Source organism: Salvelinus fontinalis, chromosome 2, assembly GCF_029448725.1.
Source record: "Salvelinus fontinalis isolate EN_2023a chromosome 2, ASM2944872v1, whole genome shotgun sequence".
NCBI classification, from domain to species: Eukaryota; Metazoa; Chordata; class Actinopteri; order Salmoniformes; family Salmonidae; genus Salvelinus; species Salvelinus fontinalis.
This window is the reverse complement of record NC_074666.1, coordinates 49,487,985-49,506,770: the sequence shown is the minus strand read 5'-3', so window position 1 is coordinate 49,506,770 and position 18,786 is coordinate 49,487,985.

Below are 18,786 nucleotides of genomic sequence, written 5' to 3'. Positions count from 1 at the left end.
CTAAATGCTTGACACATTTTTGTCTCTGTGCTTATTATTACATTTCTCGATTAAAAAACAACATTTTGGTTTTCATACATCATATTAAATAACAAGACGCCTACGGAATCATAAACCTCAAACCATGTTTGTGGACCCCCCCTACTCGCTTCATAACAGCTTTAAACATTATTTTTTTTTACAAGATTAAAAGAGCGAGTGAGAGAGAAAAGTAATTTATAAAACATGCATATTCTGAATATCAAAGTGAACTTCTAGGCAGCATAATGTCATTAATTTGCCAGTGTACGTGGCGTCGGTTGCAGTCTACCGCATGACCATAGGCTGACTGAGTCATTCCTTCCGTTCCAGTGCTGCCAAATGGCCCTCAGTTCATATGGGGCTGACTTCTGAGGACATCCACTCTGCTGTTTGGCACATTCTGACAGATAGAAGATGGTCTTTCTATGGGATTTGAGGAGAGGGAGACAACTCAGGATGGGCAATGCATTTACATTACATTTACATTTAAGTCATTTAGCAGACGCTCTTATCCAGAGCGACTTACAAATTGGTGCATTCACCTTATGACATCCAGTGGAACAGCCACTTTACAATAGTGCATCAATATCTTTTAAGGGGGGGGGGGGGGGGTCAGAAGGATTGCTTTATCCTATCCTAGGTATTCCTTAAAGAGGTGGGGTTTCAGGTGTCTCCGGAAGGTGGTGGAACCATAATGGAACCATATGTTCGCCAATTCCACTGTTTTCCAACAGATGGATGCTACTGAAAATGTAACACAGTCCAAGAACTGATGGCTGTGTGTGAAGATTGAAGGATATTTAGGTGATATCAGAAGTGGTGTAAGATTGTAGTGTAAATTCTGCAATTGTGGTCCTTTTGCATCCCACACACTGCACTCTAAACATAGTAGTATCAAATTGCCATGGTTCCAAGAGCAGACTCAACCAAATTGGATACAATTTGACAGACTATATGCTTGGAATACATCCAATCAACTCCCCAATCCTATGAAATGCACCCAACCCTCCACCCCTCAACAAACACACACCCCACTCATGGCAGATTTATTATATGCTAAAGCATGGATGAACTAGTCCAGCAAGTGCCACTACAGATCAAATTACTCCCTTTTAGGATTAGCAAACCCATATAATCATATGGATTTGTGGCTGTTAGTAGCAAGATCACAAATAATACTACATTGTGTAACCTTGACTTGTAGCTAAACAACATCTTGAGACCTACACTATTTAGATTTTCTCTACTCTATTTTAAACAAACCTTACTCTATTCAAATGTATAGATTAGTAATCTTTACATAAATAGGAATCAAACAATTTCTCATCGATGCACAGTGATACCATATGCAAAATAAATACATGTGAATGTTCTACTGACTCTTCATGTTTCCTATGTTTGGTCAGTTATACTATACTTGTATGGTATGTATAGGTACGTATTTGGATTCCAGCGTGGTGTTCTATTTGGATTAATATATTGTAATGTATTGTCATTCACAGAGTGATTAAAAGTGCAGTCACAAGTGAATTTGCACCTTTCTGTACGTCAAGTTTTGTGCATCTGCAATATCTCAAGTTAAGATTGTTCAGATCAATTCTAACCTGGTCATGGAATTAGTCGATATCATACTTTTGGCTTCAAAACATTTATGGCATTTTAATTTCACATTATTTTAACTAGCTTTTTCTGTCTTCCATTGTTGTAAACAAACGATATAAATCACATGACCGTTCATTTGAAATACAAAACACAAAATGAGTGTTGCGAAACTCAAGATGAGTTTCTGACCATGTTCCGAGGTTGGCTTACAAGATCACACCTAGGTCTCCTCCTTCATTATGTCATAATGACAGGTTCAAAGCAGCGTCATATGGAGGAGATGAAAACCCAGTGCCCCTTAAGCTAGGACACCTTGTACTTTCACCTTAGCAGGTGTCTTGACGGCACTCTGTGAATAGACAACGAATAGATAACGACAGCTTGGCATCTTGTGAACCACGTGTCCATATGAACTTGTCCCTACACATTCTTTGTCCAACATGGAGCCTGGCTCTGATGATGTGCCCTCAGTTAATCTTCACCATATACAGTACCTGTCAAAAATTTGGACACATTTACTAATTTATTTGTACTATTTTCTACATGTAGAATAATAGTGAAGACATAAACTATGAAATAACACATATGGAATCATGTAGTAACCTAAAGTGTTATACAAATCACATATGTTATATTTTAGATTCTTCAACGTAGCCACCCTTTGCCTCGATGACAGCTTTGCACACTCATGACATTCTCTCAACCAGCTTCACCTAGAAATGCAGGCTGCTTTTCTTTCACTCTATGGTCCAACTCATCCCAAACCATCTCAATTGGGTTGAGGTTGGGTGATTGTAAATGCCAGGTCATCTGATGCACCACTCCATCACTCTCCTTCTTGGTCAAATAGCCCTTACACAGCCTGGAGGTGTGTTGGGTCATTGTCCTGTTGAAAAACAAATGATAGTCCCACTAAGCGAAAACCATATGGGATGGCTTATCACTGCAGAATGCTGTGGTAGTCATGCTGGTTAAGTGTGCCTTGAATTCTAAATAAATCACTGACAGTGTCACCAGCAAAGCACCATCATATCTCCTCCTCCTCCTCCATGCTTCACGGTGGGAACCACACATGCAGAGATCATCCGTTCACCTACTCTGCGTCTCAGAAAGACACGCCTCTTGGAACCAAAAATCTCAAACTTGGACTCATCAGAACGAAGGACAGATTTCCGCTGGTCTAATGTCATTGCTCGTGTTTCTTGGCACAAGCAAGTCTCTTCTTATTATTGGTGTCCTTTAGTAATGGTTTCTTCGCAGCAATTCGACCATGAAGGCTTGATTCATACAGTCTCTGAACAGTTGATGTTGAGATGTGTCTGTTACTTGAACTCTGAAGCACTTATTTGGGCTGTAATTTCTGAGGCTGGTAACCAATGATCGTATTCTCTGCAGCAGCGGTAACTCTGGGTCTTCCTTTCCTGTTGCGGTCCTCACGAGAGCCAGTTTCATCATAGCGCTTGATAGTTTTTGTGACTGCACTTGAAGAAACTTTCAAAGTTCTTGAAATTTTACAGATTGACTGACTTTCATGTCTTAAAGTAATAATGCTTATTTGAGCTGTTCTTGCCATGATATGAACTTGGTCTTTTACCAAATAGGGCTATCTCTGTATACCAACCCTACCTTGTCATAATACAACTGATTGTGTCAAACACATTAAAAATGAATAAATTCCACAAATTAACTTTTAACAAGACACCTGTTAATTGAAAAGAATTCAAGGTGACTACCTCATGAATCTGGTTTAGAGAATGCCAAGAGTGTGCAAAGCTGTCATCCAGGCAAATGGTGGCTATTTGAAGAATCTCAAATATAAAATATATCTTGATTTGTATAATACTTTATGGTTTACTACATGATTCCATGTAGTAAATATGTGTTATTTCATAGTTTTGATGTCGTCACTATTATTCTACAATGTAGAAAATAGTAAAAATAAAGAAAAACCCTAGAATGAGTAGGTGTGTCCAAACTTTTGACTGGTACTGTAGATAGATGGATAGGGACACCTGTTTCTTTACTTTTTCTCCTCTTATGTAAATGAAATAGCCATAGACGCTGAAGGGATATTCACAAGATGAGTGATGGACCATGGTTGAGAACTGGTTTATATAATCATTATTCCGTTCAAAGTGTTTTCCCACCCACACACTATACATTATAGCAAGAATCTTCTTTCGTATTTAATTGATTCCTGCTCAGTAAAGTTGGGATTCAAGACGATGAATAAAATCAAGAGAGGAAAATGGTGTTTAAAGATCAACTCACCCTGTCACGTTCCTGACCTATTTATGTTAGTTTTTGTGTGTTAGTTGGTCAGGACGTGAGGTTGGGTGGGCATTCTATGTTATCTGTTTCTATGTTGGTTTCGGTTTGCCTGGTATGGCTCTTGATTAGAGGCAGGTGGTTTGCGTTTGCCTCTAATTAAGAGTCATATTTAGGTAGGGCATTCTCACTGTTTGTTTGTGGGTGATTGTCTCCTGTGTTTGTGTCTGCGCACCACACGGGATTGTTTCGGTTGTATTTCGTTTTGATGTAGTCTGTTTCCTGCTCGTGTGTTCTTCCTGTCGTTATGTAAGTTCCATGTTCAGGTTTCGTCTACGTTGTCCGTTTGTTATTTTGTATCATTTCTAAAGTATAGTTCGTGTCAGTGTTCGTTTTGTTCAATAAATTCATTATGTCATCACACCTCGCTGCGCATTGGTCTACCGATCCTTCTCTCCTCACCTCATCCGAGGATGAGGAGAGCGTCACCCGTTACACACCCCCTCTTATGTTGGAGCCACACGAGCCCTCATGACCATTCATAACACGTGGATAGTATAAGAAGACCATTGAAACCTTCAGTCCAAACAAGGTAGGTTATCCAGAGTTTAGATTCGCCTCAAAACCAGGAAAATCATCAAAAACAAATGTAATCTATCTTCTGAAATGCGACATAAATTACAATGCCCTCCAAAAAAAATCACACAGACTTTAATTGGAACTGACTACACTTTCTCATGAAGTACTTTGAATTACTCTCAGCTAAATTAAATCTCACTAACTGTGTTACTGTGTGTTATTGTGTATTACCCTAGTCACAATATCAAAACACAGACTCCACAGGAGAGTTTATAGATGTGTGTGTGTCACCGCGTAGTCATTGAGAACAAGATTATTAAAAAAAGAGGACATCCTGCATGCTACGCATGACCTGTGTTTGTACCTTTTGCCTGCCATGTGCTCTGCATGGCTGTGTGTTGCTGCTACTCTGGCCCTTCCAGGGCACCACAGGGTCTACGGCGGAGTGTCAGGATCCTAGCAACGCCTGCTCCCTGGAGAAACTCCTTGACCGGGCCATCCAACACACCGAGCTTATCTACCTGGTCTCAGAGGAGTCACTCACCTTTGTAAGTACACAACGCCGGAAATGTACATGTTAAAAATGTGTTGGAAATTCAATAATTACACAATCAATGTTTTCATTGTAGCACAAATTAAATTGTAACGCGAAAAATTGCTTTCTACATCGTCTTTGCTTTCACAAACATATGAAAATCTAGTTTGGAATGCTTTTTTTGTTTCTAAATACATTGAAATATATTGGATACAGGTGATCAAGAATTTTCACATGCCACATCCACGGTGTGGTAGTCTGTCTTGGTTAGTCTTTTCTTTCATTCAAACCCTCTCTTGATTTTCATAGATTGGATAACTTCTTTGGATATGGACCTATCATTCAGGGACGTAGATGGAGCTCATGTAAAATGTCTTCCTAACTTTTTTCAAACTGTTCACAGCTGTATTTTCTGAGAAGTGTTAGATGTATACTAAACAAAAATTTAAATGCAACACGCAACAATTTCAAAGATTTTACAGAACTACAGTTCAAGGAAATCAGTCAATTTAAATAAATAAATTAGGCCCTACTCTGTGATTTCATATGACTGGGAATACAGATATGCAACTGTTGGTCACAGATACCTTAAAAAAAGGCATTGATCAGAAAACCAGTCAGTATCTGGTGTGACCACCATTTGCCTCAGGCAGCGCGACACATCTTCTTCGCATAGAGTTGATCGGGCTGTTGATTGTGGTCTGTGGCATGTTGTCCCACTCTTCTTCAATGGTTGTGCGAAGTTGCTGGATATTGGCAAGAACTGGAACACGCTCTCATACACGTTGATCCAGAGCATCCCAAACTCCTCAAAGGGTGACTCAATGTCTGTCTGGTGAGTATGCAGGCCATGGAAGAACTGGGACATTTTCCGTTTCCAGGTGCATCCTTTTTCCATTGATCATCCTTGAGATGTTTCTACAACTTGATTGGAGTCCACCTGTGGTAAATTCAATTAATTGGACAAGATTTGGAAAGGCATACACCTGTCTATATAAAGTCCCACAGTTGACAGTGCATGTCAGAGCAAAAACCAAGCCATGGGGTTGAAGGAATTGTCTGTAGAGCTCTGAGACAGGATTGTGACGAGGCACAGATCTGGGGAAGGGTACCAAAAAATGTCTGCAGCATTGAAGGTCCTCAAGAATACAGTGTCCTCCATCATTCTGAAATGGAAGAAGTTTGGAACCACCAAGACTCTTCCTAGAGCTGGCCAGGGAGGTGACCAAGAACCCGATGGTTACTGAAAGAGCTCCAGAGTTCCTCTGTAGAGATGGGAGAATCTTCCAGAAGGACAACCATCTCTGCAGCACTCCACCAATCAGGCTTTTATGATAGTGGCCAGACGGAAGCCACTCCTCAGTAAAAGGCGCATGACAGCCCACTTAGAGTTTGCCAAAAGAAACCTAAAGGACTCTCAGACCAGGAGAAACAAGATTCTGAGGTCCAATGAAACCAAGATTGAACACTTTGGCCTGAATGTCTAGCGTCACGTCTGGAGGAAACTTGGCACCATCCCTTTGGTGGTGGCAGCATCATGCTGTGGGGATGTTTTTCCGCAGCAAGAGACTAGTCAGGATCGAGGGAAAGATGAATGGAGTAAGGTACAGAGAGAAGAATCAGAGGCAGCAGGGATGGCCAGGGATATTCGGTTGATAAGTGCGTGAACTTGACTACTTTCCTGTCCTGCTAAGCATTCAAAATGTAACAAGTACTTTGGGAGTCAAGGAAAATACATGGAGTAAAAAGTACAATAATTTCTTAAGGAATGTAGTGAAGTAAACGTAGTCAAAAATATAAATAGTAAAGTAAACTACAGATACCTAAAAAACTACTTAAGTAGTACTTTAAAGTATTTTTTACTTAAGTACTTTACACCACTGCCAAATACTGGTGTGCCAAGCTTGTAGCGTCATACCCAAGAAGACTCGAGGCTGTAACTGCTGCCAAAGGTGCTTCAACATAGTAGTGAGTAAAGGGTCTGAATACTTACAGTTAAAGTCATAAATTTATATACCCTTAGGTTGGAGTCATTGAAACTCATTTTTCAACTACTCCAAAAATGTATTGTTAACAAACTATAGTTTTGGCAAGTTGGTTAGGACATCTACTTTGTGCATGACACAGATTATTTAAATTATAATTCACTGTATCACAATTCCAGTGGGTCAGGAGTTTACATACATTAAGTTGACTGTGCCTTTAAACAGCTTGTAAAATTCCAGAAAATGATGCCAAGGCTTTAGAAGCTTCTGATAGGCTAAATGACATAATTTGAGTCAATTGGAGAAGCACCTGTGGATGTATTTGAAGGCTAACCTTCAAACTCAGTGCCTCTTTGCTTGACATGATGGGAAAATCAAAATAAATCATCGACCTGGCCAAGGCTTTCGACTCTGTCAATCACCACATTCTCATCGGGAGACTCAACAGTCTTGGTTTCTCAAATGACTGCATCGCCTGGTTCACCAACTACTTCTCAGACAGAGTTCAGTGTGTCAAATCGGAGGGTCTGTTGTCCGGACCTCTGGGAGTCTCTATGGGGGTGCCACAGGGTTCAATTCTCGGGCCGACTCTTTTCTCTGTATACATCAATGATGTCGCTCTTGCCGCTGGTGATTCTCTGATCCACCTCTACGCAGACGACACCATTCTGTATACTTCTGGCCCTTCTTTGGACACTGTGTTAAATAACCTCTAGACGAGCTTCAATGCTATACAACTCTCCTTCCGTGGCCTCCAACTGCTCTTAAACGCAAGTAAAACTATATGCATGCTCTTCAACCGAACGCTGCCCACACCTGCCCGCCCATCCATCATCACTACTCTGGACGGTTATGACTTAGAATATGTGGACAACTACAAATACCTAGGCATCTGGTTAGACTGTAAACTCTCCTTCCAGACTCACATTAAGCATCTCCAATCCAAAATTAAATCTAGAATCGGCTTCCTATTTCGGAACAAAGCACCCTTCACTCATACTGCCAAACATACCCTGGTAAAACTGACGATCCTCGACTTCGGCGATGTCATTTACAAAATAGCCTCCAACATTCTACTCAGCAAATGATGCAGTATATCACAGTGCCATCCTTTTTGTCACCAACGCTCCATATACAGTGGGGTAAAAAAGTATTTAGTCAGCCACCAATTGTGCAAGTTCTCCCACTTAAAAAGATGAGAGAGGCCTGTAATTTTCATCATAGGTACACTTCAACTATGACAGACAAAATTAGAAAAACAAATCCAGAAAATCACATTGTAGGATTTTTTTTGCATTTATTTGCAAATTATGGTGGAAAATAAGTATTTGGTCACCTACAAACAAGTAAGATTTCTGGCTCTCACAGACCTGTAACTTCTTCTTTAAGAGGCTCCTCTGTCCTCCACTCGTTACCTGTATTAATGGCACCTGTTTGAACTTGTTATCAGTATAAAAGACACCACAACCTCAAACAGTCACATTCCAAACTCCACTATGGCCAAGACCAAAGAGCTGTCAAAGGACACCAGAAACAAAATTGTAGACCTGCACCAGGCTGGGACGACTGTATCTGCAATAGGTAAGCAGCTTGGTTTGAAGATATCAACTGTGGGAGCAATTATTAGGAAATGGAAGACATACAAGACCACTGATAATCTCCCTCGATCTGGGGCTCCACACAAGATCTCACCCCGTGGGGTCAAAATGATCCCAAGAACAACAAAGTTCACAAGAACGGCAAAGAGCAAAAATCCCAGAACCACACGGGGGGACCTAGTGAATGACCTGCAGAGAGCTGGGACCAAAGTAACAAAGCCTACCATCAGTAACACACTACGCCGCCAGGGACTCAAATCCTGCAGTGCCAGACGTGTCCCCCTGCTTAAGCCAGTACATGTCCAGGCCCGTCTGAAGTTTGCTAGAGAGCATTTGGATGATCCAGAAGAAGATTGGGAGAATGTCATATGGTCAGATGAAACCAAAATAAAACTTTTTGGTAAAAACTCAACTCATCGTGTTTGGAGGACAAAGAATGCTGAGTTGCATCCAAAGAAAAACATACCTACTGTGAAGCATGGGGGTGGAAACATCATGCTTTGGGGCAGATTTTTGCAAAGGGACCAGGACGACTGATCCGTGTAAAGGAAAGAATGAATGGGTCCATGTATCGTGAGATTTTGAGTGAAAACCTCATTCCATCAGCAAGGGCATTGAAGATGAAACGTGGCTGGGTCTTTCAGCATGACAATGATCCCAAACACACTGCCCGGGCAGCGAAGGAGTGGCTTCGTAAGAAGCATTTCAAGGTCCTGGAGTGGCCTAGCCAGTCTCCAGATCTCAACCCCATAGAAAATCTTTGGAGGGAGTTGAAAGTCCGTGTTGCCCAGCAACAGCCCCAAAACATCACTGCTCTAGAGGAGATCTGTATGGAGGAATGGGCCAAAATACCAGCAACAGAGTGTGAAAACCTTGTGAAGACTTACAGAAAACGTTTGACCTCTGTCATTGCCAACAAAGGGTATATAGCAAAGTATTGAGATAAACTTTTGTTATTGACCAAATACTTATTTTCCACCATAATTTGCAAATAAATTCATAAAAAATCCTACAATGTGATTTTCTTTTTTTTTTTTTTTTTTTTCTTATTTTGTCTGTCATAGTTGAAGTGTACCTATGATGAAAATTACAGGCCTCTCTCATCTTTTTAAGTGGGAGAACTTGCACAATTGGTGGCTGACTAAATACTTTTTTGCCCCACTGTACTACCCACCACTGCGACCTGCATGCTCTCGTTGGCTGGCCCTCACTTCATATTCATCCCCAAACCCACTGGCTCCAGGTCACCTATAAGTCTTTGCTAGGTAAAGCCTTGCCTTATCTCAGCTCACTGGTCACCATAGCAGCACCTACCCGTAGCACGCGCTCCAGCAGGTATATCACACTGGTCACTCCCAAAGCCAATTCCTCCTTTGGCCGCCTTTCCTTCCAGTTCTCTGCTGCCAATGACTGGAACGAACTGCAAAAATCACTGAAGCTGGAGACTCATATCTCCCTCACTAACTTTAAGCACCAGCTGTGAGTGCAGCTCACAGATCACTGCACCTGTACATAGCCCATCTGTAAATAGCCCATCCAACTACCTCATCCCCATACTGTTATTTATTTTATTAATTTTGCTCCTTTGCACCCCAGTACTTGCACACTCATCTTCTGCACATCTATCACTCCATTGTTTAATTACTATATTGTAATTATTTCACCACTATGGCCTATGTATTGCCTTACCTCCCTTATCCCACCTCATTTGCACACACTGTATGTAGACTTTTTCTATTGTATTATTGACTGTATGTTTGTTAATTCCATGTGTTATTCTGTGTTGTTGTTTGTGTCACACTGCTTTGCTTTATCTTGGCCAGGTCGCAGTTGTAAATGAGAACTTGTTCTCAACTGGCCTACTTGGTTAAATAAAGGTGAAATAAAATTAAATAAAAAATAAGATGAGTATACCATGATCCTTAGGTCTTCCATTGCACATGTGCGCCTGTGTACGTAGTAGGTGCACATGCCAAGGGAAATAAGATCAAGGATCATGGCAACAGCCAGGATACTGTACGGCACCGTCCAAGAGCGGGTGACAGACCAATCTTTTGGCTTGTAGTCAGTCGGGTTGACTAAAAGTGCCTTATCCAGTACGCTAAGATCAACAGTCATTGGTCCCTCGTACTGGATTTGGTTTTGAATGGCTTGTGGTAACTGAAGGGAATGCTTAGCAAAAGTGTCAGGCATTTCAATCTCTTTGTCTATCCTGTCATTAGGAAGTTGGTATAGAGCGAGGTCATCTATGTGGATAATCGCCCCCTCTGGTACCTTAACAAAAACAGTCTGGTTGGGGAGGTTCAATTGGTTGGTTGAGTTATGGCATTCGTAAGTCATAGTGGCGGACGCGAATGGTGTGTTAACCAACCATCGATTCCTTACGACCTCCACTTGTGTGGTGGTGGCCCCATCCCTTGCTGTTAGTTTGGCTCTACAGCGTTCTTCGCTGGTGATAGGCTTAAGACCATAAAGACGCTCAGTGTTCTCCCTGACGAACGGTTTGCTAGGACAGAGGCAGTGGACGTCTTTGGTTAGAGTACACATTAACAGGTTAGGGTGAGGTAGAAATCTGGATTGTTTTCGACTGGTTGTGTGGCAATCTTCACGTGGGTACTATCGCGCCAAAATCCTACATTTAGAAGACTTTCCAATCTATAGATATTCTCCAGTTCAACAAAAAGCAGCATCAGTAAAAAGCCCACTTCATTACGATCAACATCAACGTGTATTGGGATTTCCCACCCCAAACTATAGGCTAAATGTGACTGTAACGGCCTTATCGTGGTTGTAGTAGCGTAGGTCAATATGTTGTGCACCACTGAGAGGGGCAGTAGATATGAGGGGATTCTATTCATGGCCAAGCGGTCCATATAAGAGCTAACTTCACAGAGAAAATCATCCAATAACCATCGAACCAATTGGACATGGGCATACTCATGGTGTGTTTACCACCAGAATAGTGTCCTGGAGAGACTTTCCCACATATTGCAACCTGAGTGCCTGTGCTTTCATCTGTTTCTGGATAAGTGCCATCTCTTCAGTAATCTCCCTAACATTTCTCTTGACTGTGGCAAGACTGACTGCGTTGACGACAGTGGTACCTAAGGCAAATATTGACCCGGCGGCTGCACCTATCGAGAGTAGCGCCCCGACGAATCGTTTTTCTCGCCTGGGCTCTGCTAGTTCTGGGTGACTGGGTGACTGTGAACTTTTGGAGTTGGGCCAATATATGAGCAGTGTCTAGCTGGGTGTGCTTAACTCCCTGGGTGGTCCAGTCAGCCCCGGCCCAACTCAAATGCCCCGCAGGTGGAATGTATTGGCGGTACACGTTCTCTGCATCTAGGCGGACGTACACCCTCTGCATGTGTACTCTGCAGCTAGTTGTAAGGAGCCCTGGATGATCGCGGAGAAAGATTCCCGTAGGGGGTACGCTTGTGATTTGGTTTTGACCAGGGTGCAGAGTGTCAGGATTAGCTAAAGGAACTCCATCCTACAGAAAAACTTAATCAGAGATATTGTTTGATTATTTCAGTTATTTGTTTTTGTAAACGAAAATGTTTTGACACAACAATTTTCTATTTTTCCTGTTTTGGACAGCACAGCGCAGGACAATATCAATAGTGACAACAACGTACATCTTGTAGCTGGGAACAGAATAAATAATGTTAGGTGCAATGTATTGATCTCCTGGATGGGATCAGCTGAGGATGCTTAAGAGTTTTCTTAGTATCTCTGACTTGCTAGGTTTCTATTGTTTGATTATCTATTCAGTGCTGTCTAGCACCCCTTCTATTCCCATGGGAGTGGGTGTACAACTTGATTTGGTTCCTGTGGACCCACTTTAACGTAGTGTTTTGTCTACCTTCGCTGATTCTGATTTGATAAGCTACAGGTGACAGCTTCACCAAAATCTTGTGTGGCCCTGTCCAGTGGGGCAGGAACTTTGTCGCGACGCCTGCGGGTTTGGTGTATATGTAGTACCACACCTTATCCTTGACCTCGATTACCTGGTGTGAGGACTTTTTGTCGTAATAGGTCTTGTCACCTTCTGCCCTTCTTTCCAACTTTCATTGAGAGTACGCAAATGTAGTCTGGTGGTGGTTTCGCAAGTCCGGTTGGTACAGGAGATGCAATGGAAGTGTAATTTGCCGGCCCGTCATTATCTCGAATGGTGTTATTCCCGTAGACCTGTTGCGTGTGGCTCTGATCGCCATCGGTACCAGTGGGTGTTTGAGGTCCTAATCTTTGTGGTTGGCTGCCACATATTTCCTCAGGATTCTGAAAATTGTCTGTTTGCTCCTTTCTACCCTGCCGGAGCTCCTAGGGTGGTATGCGATGTGGAGTTTAGCTTTGACTCCCAGGAGCCGCCATAGTTTGGTCATTACAGCTGCCGAAAGTGGGTTCCTTTGTCGCTGCCCCAGATTTCTCCTGGCAGGCCGAAACGACTGAAAATGTGGTTAAGCAAAAGAACGGCTGTGGTTTTCGCTGTGTCATTGGTTGCGAGCAGGCACTCCACCCACTTTGAGGAGATACTTGTTGCCTCTGGCCGACCTGGCAACTGGGCCGACCCAGTCGATCTGGATCGAGCTCCAGGGGTAAGACACACTTGCAAGAGGAGCTCTGTGAAGTGGCTTGGAGGGTTGCAACTGGCAGCAAACTAGACACCCCCTCATGTATTGTGTCACGTCTTGTTCCATGTGAGGACAGTGGGCCACCTATCACAATGTTTCACATGTAGCCTTGACCCCCCTATGGGCTCCACATGGCTCGTCGTAGAATGAGCTATCATTATCCCCTTTTGTGTTTTAGAAACCAACCACCTTTGTGTGGCATTGGTTTCTGAAACATAAACCAGTAGGTAATCAACAAGTGTGAGGTGCTGTTTAGTTGCGTACAGCGAACGCAAGTTGTGTGAACCTGGAAAAAACAGTTCAAACACTGAGTGATTAACCTGTCTAGGACCCCCCCCCACATTCCACTGAAAAGGCAGAGCCGCGAAATTCAAAAAATATATATTTTTTAAATATTTAACTTTCACACATTAAAGTCCAGTACAGCTAATGAAAGACACAGATCGTGTGAATCCAGCCAACATGTCCGATTTTTAAAATGTTTTACAGGGAAGACACAATATGTAAAGATGTAAATCTATTAGCTAAACACATTAGCATAAGACACCATCTTTTATTTGTCCACCAACACCAGTAGCTATCACCAATTCGGCTAAACTAAGATATTGATAGCCACTAACCAATAAAAAACCTCATCAGATGACAGTCTGATAACATATTTATGGTATAGGATAGGTTTTGTTAGAAAAATGTGCATATTTCATGTAGATGTCATAGTTTACAATTGCACCCACCGTCACAAATGGACTAGAATAAATACATAGAGCAACGTGTTTACCTAATTACTAATCATCAAACATTTCGTAAAAATACACAGCATACACTAATCGAAAGACACAGATCCTGTGAATACAGACAATATTTCAGATTTTCTAAGTGTCTTACAGCGAAAACACAATAAATCGTTATATTAGCATACCACATATGCAAACGTTACCAGAGCATTGATTCTAGCCAAAGAGAGCGATAACGTAAACATCGCCAAAATATATTAATTTTTTCACTAACCTTCTCAGAATTCTTCCGATGACACTCCTGTAACATCATATTACACAATCCATATACAGTTTGTTCGAAAATGTGCATATTTAGCCACCAAAATCATGGTTAGACAATGACAAAATTTGCCCAGCTGGTCAGACAATGTCGTGCGCCATATTAGACAGTGATCTAGTCGTATACATAAATACTCATAAACGTGACTAAAAAATATAGGGTGGACAGCGATTGATATACAATTTAATTCTTAATACATTCGCTGATTTACATTTTTTAAATTATCCTTACTTTTCAATACAGTTTGCGCCAAGCGAAGCTACGTCAAACAAAATGGCGTCATAAGCGAGTAACATTTTTCGACAGAAACACGATTTATCATAATAAATTGTTCCTACTTTGAGCTGTTCTTCCATCAGAATCTTGGGCAAAGAATCCTTTCTTGGGTCTAATCGTCTTTTGGTCGAAAGCTGTCCTCTTGCCATGTAGAAATGCCCATTGCGTTCGGCATGAACTGGAACCGTGCCCAGAGATTCACAGTGTCTCAGAAATAAATGTCCCAAAATCGCACTAAACGGATATAAATTGCTATAAAACGGTTTAAATTAACTACCTTATGATGTTTTTAACTCCTATAACGAGTAGAAACATGACCGGAGAAATATAACTGGCTACACTAATGCTTGGAAAAAGAGCAGGTTGGTGTCCACCGCGCGCCCGACGCATCTGGAAAAGAGTTCCTACCTACACGTGTTTTTGTTTTATAGGGGCTGTGATTGCGCAATCGACACCATTCAAAGCGTCATCACGTAAAGGCATCCAGGGGAAGACGTAAGCAGTGTCTGTATACTCATAGCAATAACAGTGGCCTTTAAACTGACTCCAGATCAGGGGCCAAAATGTGTGAAATCTGACTCCATGTCAGGTAAATTGCTGTAGAATGAGTTCTGTTCCACTCAGAGACAAAATTTCAACGGCTATAGAAACTAGAGACTGTTTTCTATCCAATAATAATAATAATAATAATATGCATATTGTACGATCAAGAATTTAGTAGGAAGCCGTTTAAAAATTACACGATTTCCATAAATAGTGACAACAGCACCCCCTAGCCTCAACAGGTTAACAGGATCAGACAGGAAAGCCATCAAAGTGGCGAGGGACTCATCTTGGTCTTGCATTGCTACCAGGTCACCGTTCAGGACTGAATGAGTTAGCAACACATTATCTTCGTGCAAAGGCGTTTCCCGCGGTGCTACATGGCTACACATTACCGCAGACACCATGGTGATTTTTGCGCCTCGAGCATCTGTCGACAGCAGCTTGAATTGCACCAGATTTCGCCATGCTGTCAGCATGGTCTTTGCTAAGTTTGTCACGACCAGGTGATTTGGAGTGTCCCCTGGTCATCACAAGCTAGAATCAGCTCTTTGTTTTTCACTTCTTTGCCACTTGAAGTGGTCATGTGCTTTAGTTTCCAAAAAACGTAAGTGGCATAAAAAGGTGAGTCTGGCGTAGTCTGAGTCGGTGCAGATTGCGAGTCGTGTCTCACCAGTCGTGTTTCACCGCCGTTTGCAGTGTGATAAGCACGCCCGCGACTTCTGCGAACTGTCTGGTCTTGTTGCCTTGCTGAAATTGAAGTGGTTTGCATGGAATGGAATTGTGCCATGCCAATCCCACACCCACATCTACAATTGCCATTGGAATGCCAAGACACACGTTTGAAGTAGTGATGGTTCGAAGGCAATGGCGGAGCTACGTCATGCGGGGGGGGGGTGCAAAGTCGGTTTCCTCATCACCACACCGTTGACACACCGCCAAAGCCCCGCCCAAAGGCAGGTTTTCCGCTTTTGCGCAGTTGACTACTACATCATGGCTCTGCAGCGTCATCAGCCAAGCCGCTGTTCTGCTGTTGTGTACAGCACCCTCACGGATTCGTTGGCTTTTCAGAAAATTCACAGGCTGGTGACATGTTTCTATGATACATTTTTGTCCGCCGACATAACTGGTGAAGTGTTTGACCGCCCAGACTGTCGACAGCAGCGCTTTTTCGCAGTCTGAGTACTTTTGTTCAGCAGGGTTGAATGTTTTGCTCACGTAAACAACCACATGTTTGTCTTGATCGTATTTTTGGTACAACCCAGCACTAAGGCAGTGCTCTGAGAAACCGACTTCCAAATAGAACATCTTGTCTTGTTGGGGTATACCAGGCAGAGTGCCTCACAAAGCAGGTTTTTCAAGGAAGCCACAGCTTCGCCGTCAGTGCAATCCCAAATGAATGGGATGTCTTTCGGCTTTGACAAGACGGCGTAGTTTCGATAAATTGCCGGGAGTAATTACATACTCCCAAGAAACTGCGCACTTCATGAAGGTTTGTAGGTGTTTTGATGTTGCGGACTGCTTGGATTCTGTTAGACTGTGGCGGGATGCCCTCAGCACCCACCAGAAGCCCAAGATATTTTACCTTGTTCCTGCACCATTGTCCTTTCATGATGGCCAATTTAGCCCCTGCCATCCCGAGTTGGGCAAGAACGTTATCCATCTCGTTGAGGTGATGTGACCAAGTATCACTTCTCATGAGAATGTCGTCCGTGTAGATTATCGTCCATCTGGAGGCTGCGTTTGGCATTGCCTTGTGCAGGAAGATGTTGACCTCTGACGGGGAGTTTGCATACTTAACGGGTAACGATTGAACATGAAGAGCTTGTTTGAGAAAGAGGAAGCCAACTTGTATTGGTCACAATGGTCGACTGTCATGGTCCAGAAACCATTCACCACGTCGACGGTGTTACATAATTAGCTAGTAAAATTATGTACAATTGTTGATGTTACACATGTTTGCTAACAAGTTACAAACGTGAGGCATGGTACATAACAAGTTAGCAGACTAGCTAGCTAGCCAACTCCAGTCATGTGCTAACATTTCCTGGTAAACCTAGCTTTAGGTGGCTGGTGGTAACATTGTAGCTTGCTATTTAGTAGCTAGCCATATCTACAACTAAAGAGAGAAGAGGTTTTACAAATCGAGACACAAAATATCTCCAGTTGTAAAAGCTCTTCTATTTCTTCGGTAGTTGTTTAGCTAGCTAGCTAGCTACTTAGCTAGCTAGCTAAACAACTACCGAACTACCGAGGACCAAAACGCAGCGTGGTGAGTGTACATATTACTTTATTATTATGATGCCGACAAAAACAATAAAAAACAAACCGTGAAGCTTAAAATTTCTCTGGGATAGGTGGGACGGTAGCAGCCCACTTGGCAAAAATCCAGAAAAAATGTACTGCGCCAAATTCAAATATATTACTATAAAAATCAATCTTTCATGAAATCACACATCTAAGACAACAAATTAAAGCTACACATGTTGTGAATCCAGCCAACATGTCTGATTTCAAAAAGGATTTACGGAAAAAGCACACCAAACAATTATGTTAGCTCAGTACATAGCCACAGAAAAACACAGCCATTTTCCCAGCAAAAGATAGTAGTCAAAAAAAGCAGAAAGAGATAAAATGAATCACTAACCTTTGATCTTCATCAGATGACACTCATAGGACATCATGTTTCACAATACATTTATGTTTTGTTCGATAATGTGCATATTTATATCCACAAATCTCGGTTTACATTGGCGCCATGTTCAGAAATGCCTCCAAAATATCCGGAGTAATTGCAGAGAGCCACGTCAAATAACAGAAATACTCATCATAAACTTTGATGAAAGATGCATGTTTTACACAGAATTAAAGATACACTTGTTCTTAATGCTGTGTAGGATTTAAAGGAGACTTTGCGTAAAAACCACACCATGCAATAATCTGAGACGGCGCTCAGATTTAACAACATTTCTCCGCCATGTTGGAGTCAACAGAAAAACAAAATGACATCATAATTATTCCCTTAACTTTGATTATGTTCATCAGAATGCACTGCCAGGAATCCTAGTTCCACAATAAATCGTTGTTTTGTTCGATAATGTCCATTACTTATGTTCAATTAGGTACTTTTGCTAGCATGTGTAGTACACGTGTCCAAACGCTCGCACAGATGCAGGCAAACGTCGGACGAAAATTTAAAAAAGAAAAAAAGTTATATTACAAAAGTTAGTTACAAAAAAAGTTACAAAAGTTATAAAAGTTATATTACAAGTCGAATAAACTGGTCAAACTTAGTAGAGAATCAATCTTCAGGATGTTGTTATCATTTATATCCAATAAGGTTCCAACCGGAGAATTATTTTCAGTCTCTATAAGTAATGGAACGCATTAACGAACGTCAGTGATTTGTGCAAGAACTGGCAATCTGCCAGACCACTGACTCAAACACCTCCCAACCGGTCCCACATCACAGTATAGGCAAACAGATCCATATATTACAGGGAATTGAATAGGCGATGACCAGTCTCAGAATTCTCACTTCCTGTTTGGATTTTTTCTCAGGTTTTTGCCTGCCATATGAGTTCTGTTATACTCACAGACACCATTTAAACCGTTTTAGAAACTTCAGAGTGTTTTATATCCAATAGTAATAATAATATGCATAAATTAGTATCTGGGACAGAGTAGGA